Here is an 18,463-nt window from a genome sequence, read left to right as displayed (position 1 = left end):
ATCATCTCATTTTTGACAGATGATCTCTTTTAGGAGGAATGAAAGTGAAAGATTCTGAACAGGCAAGTGCATACTTCTCAATTATTTTTAACGAATATAAATAGACAACAGATATGTAATTTGGAAGCTACCTTCATGAATTAATAATTTTTTTTTTTGTTAATTTTAAATTTTCTACTATTGCTGTGGCAAAATGTTTTGCTCTTATTAAACTACATCTTTTATATATTTTTTCGTTTACAGAGTGCACTCAGACAGTTAATTGAAGCCTCACTACAGATGTTAACAAATCTAATAGAGACCCCATGTCTGTGTACCATGGACTGCGATGAGACATTTACATGGGGTGATGATGTTGTTAACACCCAGTTCAAACCATTAGGCATGCCTATATTTGTTTTATATTTGAATGTGGATGAAAATGGTGTGTTCTACAACACAAATCCACTGAATTTTGAGGTTTGTTTTATAAAGACTAGCATTTTTTAGAACTATAATACTTTTTTATATTTTGTTTGCTTAATCAGTTGCTATAACTTAATGGTTGAGCCTCTTCGTTGATCTGTGATGCTTGCTATGATGACGCATACATTTCATATCTAGTTTCAATTCAACAACCAATGTTGTAGATTCTGAATCAGGAAATATTTGAACAGTGAACACTGTGAAACTGAATTTCAAATTTTTTTGATAGGCTAAGCCACTAAATTTAGTTTAGTTTTCCCAAATGAATCAAGTGAGTATAAAGGTAGCACAAATTGGCTAGAGAATACATCATCCTGGCTAAAATCACTTATATTGTGTAAAACTGTTGAAATTTGTAATACAGTAGAGTCCCGTTAATCCAAACTAATCGTGACCAGACCTTGTTTGGATTACAGATAAGTAGGTACACCATGGTAAGAAATGGGAACAAGTGTGGGAACAATGGCTCACTCTCACTCCCTGCCCGTCCTTGTTTTTGTGCATTGTTGAGACTTTGTAGTGTCTGAGGTCAGTGCACTGCCATTGGCTCTCAAATTGCTGTTTATGTTAGTTATTGATTGCTGGCACTTGTAACAATTGTATTGTATTCGTTTAGGTGTAGTGCAACATTAACTCTCAAAGAAAAAATGAATGCTTTGAAGCAGATAGACAATGGTGAGAGTGATTGGAAGAAGAACCGAGTGAAGCTTGAACAGTCCTGTGCAATGTCTTCAAGAAAAACACTCAAAATTCGGCAGACTTTGAAACAGTCCCAGTACGATAAAGTGGATGAAGTTCTTTTCCTTTGGTTTATGCAAGAAAGAGGAAGGGGAATTCCTTTGAGTGGAGCACTGGTTCAGGAGAAGGCTGTTTACCTGAACAAGTTAATGAATAAGTTTCCTTTAATTTACGTCTATGGTCATAAAATGTTTGATAACAGATTACCGGTTTCGGTCTTTAATGACCATCGTCAGATCTGTTTCATAAAAACAAAGTCCTAATGTACTGCAGTTTATAAAACAGATCTGATGATGGTAATTAAAGACCGAAACCGGTAATCTGTTATCAAACAGTTTGTGACCATAGAGGTAAATTAAAGGAAACTTATTACATATACGGGTTACTGTTTTTTTGCGACGATATCGCAGCTTGTGAAAGTTAATGAATGGTGGTGATTCTTTTAGTACGAGTACGGGTTGGTTGGACAAATTCGAAAAACGTCATGGAAACTGTCAGCTAACAATTGCTGGAGAGAAGCTTTCTTCTGGCTGTGATACAGTGAAGGAATACTTGGTTGAATTTGAAAAAATGATAAGAGAGGGAAAGCATTTTCCCAACAAATTTATAACGCTGACAAGGCTGCCCTTAATTTTAGGGCATTGCCAACAAAAAGCCTGACATCAAAAGCAGAAGACCATGCTCCTGGTTTAAAAGTGCAAAGATCATGTGACTATTAGTGTGCAGCAACGCTGCTGGTAATAACAAGCTGCCTTTAATGCTGATAGGCAAATCTGCTAGGCTCAGAGCTTTTAAAAACTGCAAACATGAAGTCCCTTATTATCGCAACCAGAAAAAAGCATGGATGGATGGTAAGGTGTTCAAAGAATGGTTTCATGGCCAGTTTGTTCCCTCTGTTTGACGATTTTCTAAGGAAAATCATATGTCTCTCAGTGCAATCCTTTTGATTGATAACATGCCATCTCACCCCAGCACTGAGGAATAATGTAATGGAGAAATTGTGGCGAAGTTTTTGCCGCCGAATGTTACACCACTTGTACAGCCGATGGATCAGGGCATACTGCAAACATTAAAACTGATTTACAGAAAACAATTTTTAAGAATGCTGATCCAAGATGATAGCATTCCTTTTGTGGACAAAATAAAAAAGACCATGTTGTTTATTGGGCCACTGAGGCATGGCAGAATATTTCAGAAAATGCTCTGAGGAGATCGTAGAGAAAACTGTGGACATCTCTTGAATTTCAGGACAACCTAGTTAAAAATGAAGAGGAAAATCTACTACAAATGATACAGACAATCCCTGGATGTGAAGAAGGTAGTGAAAGAGACGTAAATGAGTGGATGGCAGTGGATGGGGCATGTGTGAAGAACCTTAGTGATGCTGGTTTAGTTTCTGCTGTGACTCAAGACCAGGAAGAAGTGGACTGCTGTGGCGAAAGTGACAATGAGCCTGAAAGCGACAAAGGAGAGCTGGTGCCACACAGTGACGCAGCAGCAGAAGCCCTTGACCTCGTGCTATGTTATTTGGAGCAACAGCCCACTGCCACACCTGCTGATTTGATGTTTTATGAGACGATGGCACAACTATGTGTCATATAACAGACTGGCTTCATTACGCCAAAAAACAATGACTGAGTTTTTGTCATCTAAAAAATAGGGATAAAATGTCCGCTGTATTTTAGTAAGTTTGACAGCTTTTCTTTCATTGTTATGCATTGTTTAAACCTAATGTTTTCTTGCTAATTTTTCTAATGCCTGTTTACTGTACTGTGTAAATTAAAATAGTGTGTATGTACAGCAGTTTACTTCACAGTTTTCCATACTTAGACCAACATATTTCATGTTCGGATCACTGGGGTTTGGATTAGCAGAACTCTGCTGTACTTACAATGTAGATATTTGGCAAGTGCAACACTTGTGTCAAATCCTATAGTGTTTCATCCTTCCCTCCTTTTGCAACTGTGAAAACACTCATTGCTATTTACAAATTGCACCATTTTGTACATAAAATTAGTGTAATAAATTTGATTTTGTGAGGCAGTTTACCAATTTGTGAACTCCCATTCTTCTCTGTGTGCTTTTCAGCAGAGGGCATTGTTAAGATAGATTTTAATAAAAGTTCATTTTATTGTGCTGTAAGGGTTGTATTTCTTCCAATATGTTTGAATAAATGATCTAAATGATCTCATCTTGGCATGCCCCAAACATCATGGTTCTGAAGACGTCTCATCCATTTGGAATCATTCATTTTTCTTAGGTGATTGTAAAACTGGACTTGTGTTTCTGCATTGTATCCATAATGTACTATGTTTTAGAATATATTTCTTCTCTTGATTTTTTTCAATGTTGATTCTGTTTTCATAAATGGGACCCAGTAAATTGTAAGAGCTTTCTCTCTATCTGCCAATATTTCATTAAGAAACATCTCTCAGAGAGGGTAAAACACTAGTGTGTGTGTGTGTGTGTGTGTGTGTGTGTGTGTGTGTGTGTGTGTGTGTGCGTGTGTTTTCATTGGTTTTATGAGAGTTGTATGCAAAGTTTGGAAAGCTATTTCCATATTTCTGTATCTTCTTTTCAAGGCTTCTTTATCTAGCCTGTTGACTGTGTAATCTTATCCTTCCACACATCTCCAATAAAGTTCTCATTCTTTGCACAAATTTTGAAACACTTGGAGAGGAGTAAGATTATAAAAGAAGAACTTTTGTACTTACTTTGATTATCTTGTTGTTGTTGCTGTTGCTGGCTCAAAATCTTATTGTGTATAGAAGTACATTCTTCCTGCTGAAAATTTTGATTCAGCGTTGCGAGGTCTTGTTGCACTAAATAACTGATGAAGATTTGCCTGTTGCTGTGAACATCCTTTTTATTTTATTCCATTGTTCTAAATCACACCGACTTTACAATTTTAACTTCTTTCATACCAAAACTTACATAGTTGTTGACAAGTTTAGCAAAACACATGCGTTTCTGTCAGAGGGATGCCCACCACTACTTACATTCTGCTGTACTCACAATTTCCAAAGAGTTCACAAAGCAAAAGAGTTCACAAATTTTCTGGACAGGAGAATAATCTTTACCAAATTATATCATTATTTCATAAATAAATCCAGAAACAAATTTAATAATTAACGTTAGATTGTGCAGTTAATAAAATGAATTGTAACTACGCCAGAAATTTTGTAATTTTAGTTATTCTTAAAATAAGTGTATATTTACTGTTAGTACATATTGATTGTAACGCATTAATTTCTTTTTTATACAATTTAGCCTGAAATGTAATACATCATATACAAAATCATATGAATTCTTTTAGTGAAACAGCTGAGATAATTTTAACCTATGCAAGAATCGATAGTATACATGGTATCGATTATTTCTATAAAAAAAGGTAGTTTTAGAGGAGGGTGAGTCATTAACTGGAATGCATGAATCCAGATATTTAAAGCTATTCTAATGTATCACATTCTGTGTTTAGCTGATTTGTATTGTCCTTGATATTTGACTCTACCTCTGTTTTTCATAAGGTATTTACAAGACAATCTGTTATGCCATTTATGCCACTTATTTCAGTACATTAATTTGTTCTTTGCTGTTTGGATATCTTCTGTCATTATTTCTGTATCATCCTTGGAAAGCTAAACATAGTCCCAATCCTTAAAGGTTCTTAAGTGTAAGCTTATGGACCCATTCTTGTTTTATTTTTTCCAGTTCACAATTGAACAAAAGTGTCAAAAAATAGATTTCCCTATCAAACTCCTGTTGTGGAAGGGTTTAGAGTGTCATCCTTGAAATTTTATTTGGGACTTGGTGTTAACCAAGGTTGCATTTATAGTCTCTAGCAGTTTATTATCAACTCCCCTTTCTTCCAGAATGTTAAGTGGCACACATATTCTCAGCTTCTTGTTTAAGTTGTTTTAAGATGGAGAGTGACAGGGTCTTATAGGTTGCTAGGTGAAATGAGATGCCATGATAATTATTCACACATGCGCACACATTTGTGTGTGTGTGTGTGTGTGTGTGTGTGTGTGTGTGTGTGTGTACGTGTGCACGCGCGCGCGTGCGTGCTCATGCTCTTGCTAGCACATGCGCGCATGCTTGCGTGTACCAAGTCTGAAAATAGCTGGCTGCTTGCTGCATGTATTCCTCCAATTTTTAAATAGTTTGTGTTCGTACATTTGTACGAGGATACTGTAATTTAATTTTGTGAAATGATGAAATATACTTTTCAACTTCCACTGAATATTCAAGAGAAGAATTTACATTTTAGAACATAATCAAATGATTGTGAATGGAAAGTCAATTACTGCACGTGTGTTAAGCAAGGGCCACCACGCCAGCAATTAGATATTAATATATTTTCCTATTTTTACTTTTTAAGCAAACATGATTCAAAGACTTTGTAGGTAAAGATTGCTTGTACACTTACTTGTAAAAAAGCTTACATTCTGTTGTGACGGCACTCGCAGGGTACTGTACTGCATGCCTCATAACTGGTAGTTTCTCCAAGGTGACTATGTAACTACAAATAATGGTATTAAAGTCGCTAATTTACTCAAGCCACAATGTATACATTTCAAGTTATATGAGGAAAATCTGGATAAAATGCACAAGTTCATTAAGGATTGCTTAGAAGCAAAATCAAAACCGGGTAAATTACATATTACTGATTCAATGCTCAGCCCAAGCTAGCCAGATTGCAGTCTGTAAATATTCATAAACCAGAGTAGAAATCTGGAGTTCCCTAGCCGTGGGCTAGGGAATTTAAGAAAAACTGCCCATAGAATTCAGAGATAGCTGCTCATTATTTCACTTCACTGGTATCACAATTCAACTGGAGCTATAGTCTGAATACTCTGGCTTGGAGCTTTGCTGTATCTCAAATACTGGCCAAGTGGAAGGTTACTTGTCTTGCTATCTTTTCGTACAAATTACTGGTGTAAGGAGGGGGTAAGGCAGCCTTGGGAGCTGCCTCTGGTGCCATCTGCCCGAATGGGGCTGTCAGCAGGCCTGACTATAAACATGTTGTTATGCTGTTGATGTCTGCAGAGCAGGCAACCCAGCAGACCGGCTGAACTGCGGGTACATACGAGCCCCATTAAACAGCAACCTCTCCCTCCCCCCTCCCCCTTCTCACTAGGGAGGGATGAAAGATGATGGAGCCCTCTTTATTTTGTGGAGAATGGCCATGGAGGTTGTGCAGATGGGTTGAGATGTCTCTGGATCAGCGAAATCAACCTCCTTTGGAACAGTGTTGAAATCGGCAGTCACATCTTGCTCATAGGGATGTGGCCCTGGAGTCAGGAAGACCTGGCTTTGGGTGCTATGGCTAGCCGAGATGGAGACCCAAATGGAGTGTGTCCAAGAATAAAACATGGCATCGTTCTTGTCGCACGAGATCAAACCTGTTATAGCTGTTGAGACGCTTCCTCGCAGAGCCTGATTGTCTGTTTGGTCGTCTGATCTGGAGATACCCAACAACTTGGTAATTTGAGCTGGCATCCGTTGTCTTTTGCACAATGAAATGTGGAGACAAGCTCTTTATAGCTTGAACCTGGGCAGACACCCCATATTTGATAAATCACTATGGTCAACCAGCCCAACAAGAAAGCAGGGTCCCCTGGTGTTGAAGGTTGAGCTTTGCTGCTGGATGGTGACTGTCTTAGGTGTGCTGCTTAAGAATTCCGTAAGGTGAATGTGGAGTATTGTAGTGTGCACCATATTGGTTGAGTTGTGCACTTCCATTCCCAACTTTGCGAATAGGTCGAGACCAAGACTATTACAAGAGTCCTAAGATTTGACCACTAACAACTTTGCTGAAATTGTGGTATCTGTATAATATACACTAGTACAGAAATGGCTGCAGACTGGTATGCAGTCATTGCTGTAAATGGTCAGCTGATGGTGGAACAATGTGAGCTGTGGTGAGCCTAACTGTCAATATGTTTGCAAATCCTTCCAGTGATGGGTGCAGCAGATTATGATGTCTAAATTTAAAGGTTTTGTGGAACATGCTAAAATAGCGTTGAGCTGAAAGTTACATAAAACTTGCGCCCTTTACTTTCATCCATTGTGGAGAATTCTGCACTTAGGCCTTGTAGCCTTTCTTTTGACAATAATTGCATTTGGCCCTTCACTGTTGGGTTATCAAACAATCAACACAAGAGTGTAAGTTACTAAGAACTTGTTTCCCCGGTATGTCCTAAGAGCAGACAGGTGGTTTTCATGTTGTGTCTTGAGAGCAGGAAGTTGCCTCTGACCTGTTGTGTGAACTGGAGCAGCATGAGCACTCTGGGTGTTGCTTTACTAGTCTAAAATGCGATCAAGGGATCCTGCAATGCCACAGTCAGTGTCATTGTTTATTCAAAAGCAAAGATGAGTAGTAAACAAGTGTCTAATGAAGGTGGTGGTATTCTCTCTCCCTTGAGCATGGTGTTGTTTCTAGAGAGGAATTCAATCCATGCAGTAAAAGTGTCAGAGAAGAGTCAAAGAAGTGGTGGGACACCCATTGGTTCACTGAGAAAATTTCAAAAATATGTTCTGCATGAAGCACTAAATTATCTCTCGTGTTCAAACATTCTCATCACCATTTTGTTGTGATGGTAGTCAAAGAGTGCTGTATTGTGTGCCTAATAAATGGCAATTTCTACAATAACTAAAAATTACAATATTAATAAAAGGCTCCAAATTTATTCAAGGCAAAATATGTATAGTTCATGCCGTATGAGGAGACGTGTTGTATAAGGACCCATGTTCACTTAAGACTACTTTAGAAGCAAAGTCCAAACTGAATAAGTTGCATTCCTGATTCAAGTCCATTCCAGGCTACCCGGTTTGCTGGGTGTACATTTGCTATCCAAATTAATGACATTCAGCTTATGTTACGTATGAAGTTCACTAGACTTTGTCTGTTTATACTTTTAAAAAGTAATTGAAATATCTTAATTCAATGGAATCCTTTTGGTCTAATGAATTACAGCACACACTAAACGTGGACAAATGTAAGATAAAACCCATAACAAAGATAAAGAATCCAACACTATACATTTACAAAAGAAATGGTGGAAATTTGGAGCAAGTCAAATTGCATAAATATTCAGGAGTAATAAATACTAAGAGGGGATATGTAAATGGACCAACACATTAAATAAGTAGTAGAGAATGGCAAATGGAAGATTCAAATTTGTTGGAAGCCTTCTGGCAAAGTGCAATGAAGACTATAAAGGAAGTTCCTTACAGAACACTAGTGCAAATCTAATGCTATTGTTGTATATTTTATGTAGGAAGATTGAAGTATGCATTTACTCCCTGCCTCCTGTCCAGAAGTTTTGTCTCGTGATTTTACAGTTTTCTCAAGAGACTTTTCGTTGTGATACTTTTATATAGTTACTAATTTATCCAATATTGTGTAGCATATTCATTATTCCAATTACTTGATGGATATATACATCTGTGGTAAAGGCAGGTCACCATTTAGATTTGGCACAGCTTTGAAATATAGAATGGTCTTGATCGCACAATTTTTTACTAAGCGTTACGTGATGATGAAATTTTGAAAGGCGTGTTGTTGTTGTGGTCTTCAGTCCAAACACTGGTTTGATGCAGCTCTTCATGCTACTCTATCCTGTGCAAGCCTCTTCATCTCCAAGTAACTACTGCAACCTACATCCTCCTGAATCTGCTTAGTGTATTCACCTCTTGGTCTCCCTCTACGATTTTTACCCTCCACGCTTCCCTCCAGCACCGAATTGATTCCTTGATGCTTCAGAAAGTGTCCTACCAACTGATCCCTTCTAGTCAAGTTGTGGCACAAATTCCTCTTCTCCGCCATTCTATTCAGTACCTCCTCATAAGTTACGTAATATGCCCATCTAATCTTCAGCATTCTTCTATAGCAACGCATTTCAAAAGCTTCTGTTCTCTTCTTGTCGAAATTGTTTATCGTCTATGTTTCACATCCATACATGGCTACACTTGACACAAATATTTTCAGAAAAGACTTCCTGCACTTAAATCGGTACTCAATATTAACAAATTTCTCTTCTTCAGATACGTTTTCCTTACCATCGCCAGTCCGCATTTTATATCCTCTCTACTTCAACCATTCTCAGTTATTTTGCTGCCCAAATAGCAAAACTCGTGCACTACTTTAAGTATCTCTTTTCCTAGTCTAATTTCCTCAGCATCACCTAATTTTATTTGACTACAGTCCAGTATTCTCATTTTGCTTTGCTGATGCTCACCTTTTATCCTGCTTTCAACACATTGTCCATTCCGTTCAACTGATCTTCCAAGTCCTTTTTTGTCTTCAACAGAATTACAATGTCATTGGCAAACATGAAGGTTTTTATTTCTTCTCCTTGGATTTTAATTTCTGCTCCAAATTATTCTTTTCCTTGGATTTTAATTTCTGCTCCAAATTTTTCTTTGGTTTCCTTTACTGCTTGTTCAGTGTACAGATTGAATAACATCAGGGGCAGGCTACAACCCTGTTTCGCTCCCTTATCAACCATTGCTTCTCTTTCGTGCCCCTCGACTCATAACAGTATTCTGGTTTCTGTACAAGTTGTAAATAGCCTTTTGCTTGCTGTATTTTACCCCTGCTACCTTCAAAATTTGAAAGACAGTATTCCACTCAACACTGTCAAAAGCTTTCTCTAAATCTATGAATGCATAAACGTAGGTTTGCCTTTTCTTAACCTAGCTTCTAAAATAAGTTGTAGGGTCGGTATTGCCTCCTGTGTACCTACATTTCTACTGAATCCAAACTGATCTTCCCTGAGGCATCTTATACCAAATTTTCCATTCATCTGTAAAGAATTTGTGTTAGTATTTCTCTCACCTTTCAGCACCTGATTTCTTTGGAGTTGGAATTGTTATATTCTTCTTGAAGTCTGAGGGTATTTTGCCTGGTCTCGCACATCTTGGCCACACGGGATTAGCCGAGCGGTCTAAGGCACTGCAGTCATGGACTGTGCGGCTGGTCCCAGCGGAGGTTCGAGTCCTCCCTCGGGCATGGTTGTGTGTGTCTGTCCTTAGGATAATTTAGGTTAAGTAGTGTGTAAGCTTAGGGACTGATGACCTTAGCAGTTAAGTCCCATAAGATTTCACACACATTTGAACATCATACATCTTCCCCACCAGATGGAAGAGTTTGGTCATGGGTGGCTTTCCCAAGGCTATCAGTATTTCTAACGGAATGTTGTGTACTCCTGGGCTCTTGTTTCTACTTAGATCTTTCAGTGTTCTGTCCAGTTCTTCATGCAGTATCATATTGTCTCGTAGAGGAACGTGTGAGTAGATGAATGACGAACACTAACTTCACTTAACAAAGGTTTATTCAGCACTTACATATACAAGAGCACGGAGCAGTGCCTCCGGCCAGAACACATACGGTATATCTACAGCTACCGAACATTTCAGTACAATGATTCATGCCATTTGTGGGTACTTCTAGAATGTACTCGAACCGAATATAGAAATTAAAATGTTTCCGTTCAGGTGAGTTTTGAACTCACAACCCTCTATATATCAATATAGTATCATAACCACCACACTATGGCGACTGCACTACTGGGCTCATTCTGTGACATTGCTCCCTCCTTAAGAGAACAGTGTCTCAGTGTTATGTCCTCCTAGTCCAGGAACAAGTTATCGGTCCTGCATGCTCCGACTCCCGATGACTGATGTTCACCCTGGTGGTGATCTTCTTAGAACTTCCCTTGCTGCTATGTTCTTCGGTACCTTTCCACTTGTTGCCTGTCACTGGAGCTTCAAATGTACCCTGGTTGCTGGATCCTTAAAGGGCTTCATTCGAAGGATGTGGACTGTATCTCTGCACTTTCGTCCTCTTGTGTCGGGGTCGAAATCTTCAACTTCATAAGTAACATCAGACAACTGTCTTACAAACTTGCACCTGAGGAGCTTCTCAGAGAAACCAACCTTCCAAATAGGAGTGACGAGGTCACCAGACTGGTAGGCAACAGGCCAGTGGTTTGTGTCATACCTTCAGCGATTGTTTTCTTGAGCCTGCAGCGTGTGGAGTCGAGCTAACTGCCAAGCTTCCTCAGCTCTGGTTAACACCTGGCCGATGTAGTCATCGTCCATGTCATCAGGATGTAACGGAAGCACAGTGTCTGTCGTCGTCGCCTCAAGCCCATGCACCAGGAAAAATGGCGTAAATCCTGTGGTGTCTTGTTTGGCGGTGTTATAGGCGAATGTCATGAAAGATAGCACCTCATCCCAGTTGCTCTGCTCAGCATTGATGAACATTGATAACATGTCGGCCAAGGTCTTATTAAGGCGTTCAGTAAGCCCGTTAGTTTGTGGATGGTAGGCAGTTGTCATGTGGTGAGTAATGTTGCACCGACAGTTTATCTCTGGCACAAGATTCGATTGAAAAACTTTCCCTCAATCCATAATTATCGACCCTGGGGCACCGTTTTTTAATACGATGTCTTCTATGATGAATTTGGCTACCTCAAATGCTTCGGCTGTTTTCACGGCTTTTGTAATGGCATAGCACATCAGATTATCAGTGCAAACAATAATCCATCTATTGCCACTAGCAGACATTGGAAATCGTCCGAGGAGGTCAATCCCAACATGCTGGAAAGGCGTTTCAGCTGGTGGAATTGGCATGAGTCGGCCAAGTGGTTTCTGAGGATCTGCCTTTCTCCTCTGGCACTCTCGACAGTGCGACACATAGTGACGGACACTCCTAAATAAACCTGGCCAGAAAAATCTCTTGCGGATCCTATCGTATGTCTTAATAAATCCTAAATGCCCAGCCTCAGGTGTATCATGGAATTTCTGTAGAACATCTAAGCGCTTGTGTTTAGGAATCACTCTTTCCAAATGGATCAAACTTTATCTTGCAAAGTAATCCATTAACTGCCTTAAATTGTCCATTCACATCCTTTGACCGATTTAAGGCAAGAATAATTTGAGATATTGTGGCATCCTTCTTCTGCTCAGCAGAGAGATCCTGGAGTGCAGTGAGACAGTCAATATCTTCATTAAAGTCTTGATGGTCTTGCACAGCATTTCTTGAGAAAGTCGGCATCTTGGTGTTTTCTTCCACTTTTGTACACTATGGTAATGTCATACTCTTGAAGTCATAATGCCCACCTGGCGAGTCGTTCTGTTGGATACTTAAGACCTGTCAACCAACAAAGTGAATGATGTTCTGTAACAACTGTGAATGGCCTTTCATAGAGATACTGTCGAAATTTGCACATGCCACAGATCACAGCAAAACATTCTCTTTCTGTAGTTGAGTAGTTTCTCTCGGCTTTTGTAAGTGTCCTAGAAGCATAGGCTACAACCTTCTTTTTTCCATCCGAAATCTGCACCAGAACAGCACTGATCCCGTACCCACTGGCATCTGTGTGTGTTCTGTAGGTGCTCTCTTATCATACAGACCAAGTACAGGGTCAGTTGTCAGAGCTTTTTGCAGCACATCAAAAGAATCTTGTTGAGCACCACCCCAGATAAATTTAGCATTGGCTTTTAACAACTCTTAGAGTGGCCTGGCTTTGATACAAAAGTCTTTGATAAAATGACGGTAATAAGAACATAATCTGAGGAAGCTTCTCACATCTCTAATACTTTTAGGAATAGGAAATTCCGTTATAGCTCTCACCTTTTCTGGGTCTGGCTGCACACCTTCGTTTGCCACAAGGTGCCCAAATATTTTGATGTCTTTTGCTCTAAAGAGAGACTTTCTTGGATTAAGTTTCAGTCTGGCTTGTTGGAGACACTTAAGAACGGCTCTCAGTCTTGTTATGTGTTCATCAAATGTCTCTGAGAACACTATAATATCATCTAAATAACAAAGACACATCGTCCATTCAGGTGCCTTAGAAGATTATCCATCAGTCCTTCAAAAGTTGCTGGTGCTTTACACAAACCAAACGGCATTACCTTGAACTCATACAGGCCCTCAGTGGTGAGGATTGCAGTTTTCTCACGATCAGCCTCATCTACTTTGATCTGCCAGTATCCCAAGTACATGTCCATGGTTGAGAAAAACTTAGCCCCATTCAGACAATCTAGTGTATCATCAATTCGTGGAAGAAGGTAAACGTCTTTTTTGGATATCTTATTAAGCTTCCTGTAATCAACACAAAAGCGCCAACTGCCATCCTTCCTGACGAGAACCAATGGTGACGACCATGGGCTCTGCGAAGGCTGAATGATGTCATTCTTCATCATTTTCTCTACCTTGTCGCGAATTATTCGACATTCATGGTATGCTCTCTGGCTTATTGCTTGATGGTCTCCAGTCTAATCCGGTGCTTCACTATCGATTTGTCTAATTTGCTCTTCACCTGTGGATTGAGGCATTCAGAGAGCTCGTGAAGAATGGCAAGTAGCTTCTTCTGTTGTTCCTTAGTGAGATCTGGTAATAGTCGAGCTAGAAGATCTTGTCTCGTAGAGGTAGCACTAATTTCGCCCACAGACTCGGCATGGGAGGTTTCTATGATGCTCAGCTGCTCTGCAATTAATGACTCAGCGTTCGCCACACACTTGCATCTTGGAAGGAACTGCGGTTCTCAGTGACAGTTAACTATCCACAATTCACCGAATCTGTTCTTAAACAAGACGACAGACACTGGGATGACCAAGTTATCCTTCAGTGGTATGCTTCTCTTACATTCCACTACAAGATCCATGGGTTGATGAATGGCATGACACAAGACAGCAACCTCTCTGGTGCTGACTGCAGGAATGATCACTTCATCCAGCACACACAATCTCCACACAAGCAGATGCACATCTTCCTGTCCACAGTATCTCATCTCGTCTAGCGTAATCTTCAAGCGACGACAATCAATGTCCCATCTGAGAATGACGTCATGACTACACACTAGTAAGACGATGAATTCTGAGGGCTGTGTATAGTCACTTATACCGACACGAATGACACATCTTCCTGTAGGTTTTACATATTTCCCATTAGCCACCTTCAGCAGAGATGTTTTGTTGTCGATGAATACAGTTCTCTGCAGCTGGCAATGGTACTTTTCCGAAATGACTAAATATGATGCTCCAGAGTCCACAAGAGCTTGGGCTGGTTAGCCATCCATGAGGATATTGACGTAGTTTCCTATCATTTTTGTAGTGATTGACAGCGGAGGATTTTTCTCTTTGGTGGCCTCACCTCCGAGGAAGGTCGCACCCTTTAGTTTTCCAGGTTGTGGCGGCTAGGTGATCGGCTGGAGCTTCTAAACGGTGATGGAGACTTGTGAATTTTAAAATTTTCCCAGCGAATTGACTGTTCAAACAAATTTCGCACTTGCAGCCGGTCGTTGTTCAATACTTCGCACGATATTTCAACTGGGCACCTGCCAGTCATCTTCAGGTGACCCGTCGCAGACTGGTGAAAACGTCCTCCGTTCCACAATATATAGCGTACTGTAAGTATTCTGTGCATGCATTGAAAACTTGATAGTTGAACCACACTGCCCACCGGCAGCGCCCTCGCCGGTGGAATAGCGGAAATCAGTCGCCCTCTGTGTTGCTGTTTGCCACGGCCGTCGACACACTCTGTCGTCTCCGATTTGAGCAAATCGTGGAGATGATGGGATTCCATGCTCTATCCAGCTGGTAGCCGCTGTCACGGTTTAACAGATTTTCCGCCAGTTGTATTTCTACGGATTCTTTAATAATGGGGTCCCAAAAAGACATTGTTGTGGACAAAATCATTGTTTTCTCATACTCCATTGAATGTCCAGTAGAAATATAATGTTCAGCAATAGCGGACTTGCTTGGCTGCAAAAGGCGGGTGTAATGTTGATGTTCAGGAAAGGGAAACTTGCCGTGCTCTGTTGATGGCTCCTACTCAATGCAGTAATTTAACCTCTGCAGAAAGGGCTTCATTAAGAAATCTGAGAGAGGACCCTGACGTAGTGGTATTGAAAGCTGACAAAGGTAATGCAACTGTTTTGTTACCTTGTGGTGTGTATAAAGATAGGATGTATGGTCTGCTAAGTGACTCTACCTATAGGAGGATTGATTACGATCCTACAGGACGTGTGCAACGAAAAACTTCAGCACTATTAAATTCCTCCTCCTTACCGCAAGAGACCATCAAGAGGTTAAGACCACATGGTTGTGTACCTCCAAGACTGTATGGCCTTCCAAAGATTCATAAAGAGGGTCTTCCTCTGTGTCCAGTAGTGAGCAACACTGGAGCTCCTACATATGATTTAGCTAAACATCTCGCTTCCTTACTGAGACCTTTTGTAGGCAAGTGCTCACATCACACACGAAACTCAGCTGATTTTATCAATAGACTGGGGGCTCTTCGTCTTGAGCAGTGTAGACCTTCTAGTAAGTTTTGATGTGGTCTCACTTTTTACAAAAGTTCCGCTTCATAGAGCTCATACTGTTTCAGATCTCGCCTATCTAAAGACAGTATTCAGCGAAAATGGGTATTCCATCTGGCAGATTAACAGGGCACTAACAGGTAAAACTAAGAAGCAGGAAGTGAATAAAGAGGAGAACATGCCGGAACAATCTTTAGCTTTTCTTCCTTTTGTTGGACAATCTGTTACTACGAAAGGCCGGAATTTACAAGATATCATGCCAATGTGGTATGGCTTACATAGGTCAAAGCACACGCACCGTGAAAGAACGCTACACTGAACATCAATGTTACACCCGCCTTTTGCAGCCAAGCAAGTCCGCTGTTGCTGAACATTGTATTTCTACTGGACATTCAATGGAGTATGAGAAAACAATGATTTTGTCCACAACAACGTCTTTCTGGGACTCCATTATTAAAGAATCCGTAGAAATACAACTGGCGGAAAATCTGTTAAACCGTGACAGCGGCTACCAGCTGGATAGAGCACGGAATCCCATCATCTCCACGATTTGCTCAAATCGAAGACGACAGAGTGCGTCGACGGCCGTGGCAAACAGCAACGCAGAGGGCGACTGAGTTCTGCTATTCCACCAGCAAGGGCGCTGCTGGCAGGCGGTGTGGTTCAACTATCAAGTTTTCGACGCATGCACAGAATACTTACAGTACGCTATATATTGCGGAACGGAGGATGTTTTCGCCAGTCTGCGACGGCTCACCTGAAGATGACTGGCAGGTGCCCAGTTGAAATATCGTGCGATGTATTGGACGACGACCGGCTGCAAGCCTGAAATTTGTTTGAACGGTGATAGAGACCTTGATCGGCGTATTGGGGAGCGTCCTCTCCAGCGGCTAGCTTGTGGTGATGGTGACCTACATCGTCCTGCACCCACATCTTTTTGCTCGTCTTTGTTTTCCCGGAGTTAGCATCGGCTAAGATCGGTCTGCTGTCTTCTGGCGCTGGCTTCATCAATTATCCGCCACCTTTGTCGACAATAGCGCACCACATGTCCTGGTTATCCTGGGTCCTCCAGACATCAGTCTTCCTTGGTGCACAAACAGGTTTCTCATGCGGCATTGTAGGAACATAACTTCACCTGGGTCTCGACTTTTTTACTGTTTTAAAGGGAAATGAAGGACGAAGGATTGGGTTCAATGTCTGTTCCACTTCCTCCCTTATGACCTCCTGATGCGTCTCAGTTATCTGCTTGCCGTGCAATCCTAGTGCCTTCTGAACTTCCTCACTCACTATATGACAAAGAACAGTTGTGAAATCAGTTTATTTCTCCATCACAGACACTGATACGAACTTTGGAAGCCATTCAATCTTCTTGCATTTAATTCTTTTTTTATGCATTGTCTCGATATACTGGCATCATTTTATGAAGTCGTCTGCTGTCGAAACTTCCTTCACGAGTAGGGCTTGATACATGTCCTCAGCAACATCCTTCATGAGATGTGCAACCTTATCTTCCTCCTTCATTTGAGGATCCGATCCACTATTTTACACAGCTCCAAGACGTCTTGAATGTAGGACACTGTCATTTCTCCTGGACGCTGTGCCCTGCACTTCAATTTATTTTCCCTTGCGCTTTTGTCATTGTGTGTCGCCAAAATACTTGCGCAGTTCCACCTGGAATACTTCCCAGGTTTTGAACTTTTCCTCATTGTTCTCATACCATTGCTTGGCTGTGCCCTCCAAGTAGAAAAATATGTTAGCCAAACAGACGGTGTCATCCCATTTGTTAAATTTGGCTATATGCTCATATACCTTCAGCCACTTGTTTGGATCTTGGCCATCATCACCAGAGAACCCGGAAGGATGTCTCATGTGGTGGCACACAGTTGCTGTCATCATGACGTCCTCTTCTTCTTCTTCTTCTTCCGTCTCTGATAGATTGTGATTTGTTGAATATGGCTCGAACTCAGATTTGCCGCCACGTAAACGGCGACTCTGTCGTGGCCTGATGGGAGCCACTGTGTCATCGATAATGTGCGCTGTCACAAATTCCAATACCTGGCATCTCCACCAGAATAATGTCATGTAGAAGGAGGTGTAATTAGATGAATGACGAACACTAACTTCACTTAACAAAGGTTTATTCAGCACTGGCATATATAAGACCGCGGAGCAAACTGCCTCCGGCCAGAACACATACGTTATATATACAGCTACCGAACATTCCAGTACAATGATTCCTGCCATTTGTAGATACTTCTACAATGTTCTTGAACCAAATATAGAAATTAAAATGTTTTCAGTGCAGATGAGTTTTGAACTCATGACCCTCTATGCAACAATCTTGTATCGTAAACACCACACTATGGCGACTGCGCTACTGGGCTCCTTCTGTGACAATATCTCCCTTGTTATCTTCATCTACGTCCTCTTCCATTTCCATAACATTGCCCTCAAGTACATCACCCTTTTGTATAGACCCTCTATATAACACTTCCACCTTTCGGCTTTCCCTTCTTTGCTTAGGACTGGTTTACCATCTGAGCTCTTGATATTCATACAGGTGGTCCTCTTTTCTCCAAAGGTCTCTCTAATTCCCCTGTAGGCAGTATATATCTTACCCCCTAGTGATATGCACCTCTACATCCTTACATTTGTCCTCTAGCCATCCCTGCTTGGCTGTTTTGCACTTCCTATCGATCTCATTTTTGAGATGTTTGTATTCCTTTTCATCTGCTTCATTTACTTCTTTTTTAAATTTTCTCCTTTCATCAATTAAATTCAGTATCTCTTGTGTTACCCAAGGATTTTTACTAGCCTTCATCTTTATACCTACTTGATCCTCTGCTGCCTTCAATATTTCCTCTCTCATAGCTATCCATTCTTCTTGTACTGTATTCCCTTCACCTGTTTTTGTCAATCATTCCCCT

This window comes from Schistocerca piceifrons, chromosome 6 (genome assembly GCF_021461385.2).
Source record: "Schistocerca piceifrons isolate TAMUIC-IGC-003096 chromosome 6, iqSchPice1.1, whole genome shotgun sequence".
NCBI lineage: Eukaryota > Metazoa > Arthropoda > Insecta > Orthoptera > Acrididae > Schistocerca > Schistocerca piceifrons.
Note: the sequence above shows the minus strand (reverse complement) of the source record.